Source organism: Pseudorasbora parva, chromosome 9 (assembly GCF_024679245.1).
Source record: "Pseudorasbora parva isolate DD20220531a chromosome 9, ASM2467924v1, whole genome shotgun sequence".
Taxonomy (NCBI): domain Eukaryota; kingdom Metazoa; phylum Chordata; class Actinopteri; order Cypriniformes; family Gobionidae; genus Pseudorasbora; species Pseudorasbora parva.
The window spans coordinates 18,661,379-18,666,451 of NC_090180.1; the positions used below are offsets into that span (position 1 = coordinate 18,661,379).

A 5,073-nucleotide genomic window follows, 5' to 3' on the forward strand; every position below is an offset into this window, starting at 1 on the left:
CAATAGCGCAGTATTTTTTGTGTTATTTAAAGGCTGTGTTAGTAATTTGGCCCTATAGGCGGGTGCATAAGGCATATACACTCTGCTTATTACACACACAGAGACGCACAGCAGCACACAAACATTTTTAAATATTAAAAATAAGAGGATTCCCCTCTGGAGAAGCGTTCAGTCTCGCAAACTCCACCATGTAAATAGCGAATCTGCCATGATGCAAGCGCAACTGGCTTTGAAAGGGAATGGGAGATGAGACTGATTTATGGTGATTGGTTTATTGCAGATTAAGCCCAAAACACTCCCATGACTCATTATGAGATTAGTTACAACCCTTTGCGGCCATGCGCCTGGCATGCTAGAGGTTTTTTTTCTGTCTTAAAACCAACAAAAGTGTATTCGGACATGCCCTAGGTGCACCTACTTGCGCCATGTGCTTAGATCCGTAAACTAGGGCCCCTAAAATAAACAGGGCTTGTTTTTCCTCTGATAGGCTGTGGGCCAAGTCCCTTTTTCTCCTTTAGTTTTCGATTTGATAGATCTCCTCCAGGGAACTGATTCATTTTTTATAACTGGTTACATTAACCGTTGTTGAGTACATTACTACTTGTTTCCAACATCAAATGTTGCACATTAAAAATATAATGTAGATATAATCTCGCTATCTAACCACAAACGGTTAGCCGGAGTAAGAACCAATCAAAGCTCGTGTTGTTACCTTGTCAACTTGAGTTGGCCAATCACATCATTATTTGAACCAGTGCCTGAAGACCCGGATGTGAACTGAAAGCGGAGCGGCAAACCATTGTTTTGGCTACAGTGTATGGCTGCACCACACCTCGTGGAGACGGTAGGTAACTGATTAGCACTAGCATTGTCCGAAACGTTGTAAAAAGTCTGAATGCATGGGTCTTGGCACATGTTCGCCGTCAAAATAGCTACTACTATCAGTATTTGTACAACTAATATAAGCAAATGTTAAGCTAGCGTTAGCACCTGAGGTAACTTAGTATGGTGTGATTAACGTTAGCTTTTTATCTGTGGATACCGCAAGCTAATTATTTAACTATATGTTTGGCTTTATTGCTATAAAGAGTTTAGCAATGGCATATTTGCATTAGTCTTAAAATGATGACTAAGTTACGCTGAAGGTTTTTTTTTTGTCTTGCAGAAGATTTCAAGTTTTTCCCCATCGTTCAGCCCCTTCCGTGTAGACTACCGGTAACGTTAGCTGTATGAATTAATTTTATTTAAAGTTAAGCCTGTGATCCTCCCCTAATACTGTTTGGAGCCCAGACAAAAATGAACTTGAACCAGATAAACTTTATCAGTGTCATTTTATTTAAAGATGCATTAAGCCCATGGCTGCATGCTCACAATGTTTTGTGTTGCACTTAGACAGCATTGGAGCAGTTCCTACATAGTACTGTACATAGTAACGTTACATCACAATGTGTGCTCACAATGTTTTGTCACATGTAGAAAGCACCAGCTAGCTACCATGCACAGACATGTGTGTCTGTGCATGGTAGCTATCTGGTGCTTTCTACATGTGCAGTTTCCCCCCACACATTGTGATGCTTTGCACTGGCAATGCACAAGCTCCAAGACACTTTTTGGTGCTGGTGGAAGTGTCATCCAATGAACTGCGTAAAATTCCCCCTCGATCCTCCATCCATGCTGCATTGGGGGAGGTATGTCTGTCAGGCTTTGCAAACTTCTCCTGTAGAACAGAGGAATAGAAAGTTTGTTGGTATATATTCAAGGTCAGGCAGACATGGACAGTATTTTTTTGCTACATGCATGTAAAATTAATTTTTAAACAGTGAAGAGCTTTCAATTATGATCAAAATTGTGTTGCTTTGGAAAAATATTTAGTATTTTTAAAATACAAATTACTGTTTATTTTGATACATGTCATGGTTGATGTAATTTGTATTTTTAATTAGATACCTTTACAGATTGATTTTTTTGTATCTTATTTAAAAATATTTTTTTATGTATTTTTGACAATCTAAGTAACATTAGTATTCTTAGTATCACTTGTTCTTACAGTACTAATTTGTTATTTTTTCTGTTCCTAGGTTCTTTACCTGTATATAGCAGCCTGGTAGTTTTCTCGCTGAATGTGAAGAAAAGGGAGTCCTTATTTGGAGGAAGACTTGGCATCTATAATCTCCTTTAGTGACATGGCTGCCTGATACAGAAGTCTTGAGTCTTTTGTTCCTTGCCCTGCTCCAACATGACTTGTTTCTGTGTCATCTTCACTATAGTCTGATGATGATGGCTGTGACGGTTCATCATGGATTACTTCATCAGCAGTTAAATCATCAACATATACTAAATAATTTCTCGAGGATTTCAGAAATCTCAAAAATGGATGTGACTTTTGAAGTCTGGCTTTTAAGGAAAAAGCTTTGTAAGTTGAAATGTCAACACCTTCTTGTTCTTTAACTATTTTTTAAAAAAAGGCCATTTAGCCAGGACAGCCTTAACACCTCACGGTTTCTCAGCAACCTCTTTTCCACCACTGACTCACAGAAATGGTTGTAGCCTGCCTGATATGGATTACTTTCTGGATTTCCTTCGCGATAAATTTTGGGCAGATGTCTTGTATAACGTCTGTAGCACCTTTTTCTGCTGTGACTATCAGTTATGTATTGGTTCTTTCTGCATATCAGGCATCCAACAGGCAGGAGATGGAAAGCTCTTTTTGTGAGGCTTGGGCCATATGATGCAGAACGCAAAACCCGAACCTTGGATGCAGTGTCATCACTGACTTCCTCTGGCAACAAGTGGCCTTTATCTATAAAATTACAAAGGGGACAAAAAATGTGTTTATCAAAGGTGATTACTTTTAGTCTAGTAATACCATGTGATGTCTTTGTTTCAAATAAAACATTTCTAAAACAATGACTTGTTCAAGTCAATGTCAACTTCACAATATTTACTGTAATCTTATTTTGAATCTGTTATTTTACCCTTGTTAAATGTCCAGCTTTTCAGTACAATTTTAAGATAATGTAAAAAAAAAAAAATTAATGAAAAATGACTTTAATGAATTAATGAAAGATTTGCTGGTATTGAGTGGTTTATTTAACATACATTTTTTAACTAACTAGAATACACAAATACATGATGCACCAATACACACTTATTTTAATAGACATTTGGTAGAATTAATGGATTTGATACATACCTTTAGTATCTTTGGCTGCTTTTTCTCTCCTCCTACATGCTCTTGCAATATGATCTTTATTGGTGAAAAGCATGTAGCATTCCCTATGGAAGCCCACGTTGATTGCCACATCTTGGTCTCTAGGTTTCTGTTAAGTTAAATGTTGCTATGGCTTTTTCAGCTACTAAACTCAGCAGTGTTGAGGTCAACCCATTTCTGGGCACACTAAACAAATGATGCCCAACTTGTTTTAGAAAATAAGGTTATTAGGCGTTTTGCCTTAGAAGCAACATACATACAGCACTTCACATTGACGCGCACCGGCTTTCAATCGCGACCCGCTTTGTTGTTATGCGGTCTAATGTAAATAAATTAACTTAGGTGACAAGCCCACCTACGGGTGATCAACAGCGTTAGAAGTCTTCTGATGGTAAGTGCACAATGTATAGTATAGTTTGAATAAATAAAAAGTATATAAAGCCTATTATAATGGAAGGATTTCGTTATCAAAGAGAAATGTTACAGTATCAACAATGTTAGTTGTCAAGGAGACGGGTTTATTTGTTTACGTTTTCTGACGCTACGATTTAGTGGTCCTACAAATTTGCCTGTTAAAAAAATTAAGAGTTTAAATTGATATCTTTATAAAATGTGCACGAATCAAAGTTGGAAACAATGCTTACACCACTTATAAGATTTTTTACATGCCATCTTTAAACAAATTACTTAGTTCCTTGGCAGGGATCTATGAAATTCACAATATCGGGGTCCGGCCCACGGCCTATGACCAACAACCACCTGCACAGCAAACGATTCAGGCACTGCAACCATTCTACTCATATGAAGATTATAAAGGCAAATCGCACGTTCCACGGATACCCACAAAAGGGCTAACATCAATAACTATTTATGCTGACAACATATAACCCATTTACCTAATGTGTATAACATAGCCATAAGTCTTAAGAGAATTATTTAAGATGTTTTGGAAAACCCAGCTATAATGGGTTATTTGTGTACCTATATATAATTGAAGTATTCTACACTGTAAAATGTGGTATAGGTGTAGAAAAATAGAAGGAATTTTAGGCTGATTGGGCAGAAGCTACCAGAATTGTGGGTCCATTAAAAATCATTCAGTCATCTGTATCTGTTCTTGGTTTACTTGACATGAAGTAGATATTTCTCATTGATGACATGCAGCTTATTGTTGGTTTTTAATAAAAGCATAAACAAAAAAGAAACAACTAATGTAATACAAATACATTAGCATGTCCTAAATCATACATCTGAAAACAGCATTTACATATATAGGATTAAAGGAAAGTAAATATAACTCAAATTATATGTATGACAAATATCAAAAACATCATACTTGAAGCAAACAAAAAGTAACTCACAATGACAACAACTCATATAATCCACACAGGCCATGTCTGAATCAAGGAAAGCTGGCTTCTTACATCCAAACCCACTAGCTGTGTCTCATTCAATTTCATTTCGAAGCCTGCATCCGGAGGACACATCCTGTGAAGGATGTAGTATACGGAGTGTCCTCAATCCAAATTAAACGAGACGTCCTTTGTAGGACACACAGGTAGGAAGTATCACGTTGCTATGCCAACACGTTCAGCCTCTTTGCGCTCTCACGCCAGTTATATGAATGAAAATTATTTAGAACTTAAAAATGACTATGAAAATGTTCTTGCCTTGACAGCAATGTACTGTTCTAAAAGTAAAAAAAAAAAAACACGAAACACTTGTAATCCTGTTTACCACAAATGTCTGTTTCAGGTAATACAGCTTAAAAAACAAAAACAAGCTTGAAATGAATTACCTTTAAAACACAACATCTACGCTTGCATGTATATCAGCCGGAGGTGGCATTTTTTCATAATATA

The 5,073-nt window shown here is 36.8% G+C and overlaps 1 long non-coding RNA gene across 1 annotated transcript; it reads right to left on the reverse strand.

Annotated features, from left to right (window-relative positions):
- Window positions 1–485: 485 nt before the first annotated feature.
- Window positions 486–3,960, reverse strand: LOC137089562 (uncharacterized). Its single transcript, XR_010907710.1, has 3 exons — window positions 3,194–3,960; window positions 2,088–2,800; window positions 486–1,717 (listed from the first exon to the last, which is right to left on the reverse strand). It is a non-coding gene; the product is annotated as an uncharacterized lncRNA (long non-coding RNA).
- Between the last annotated feature and the right edge of the window lie 1,113 nt (window positions 3,961–5,073).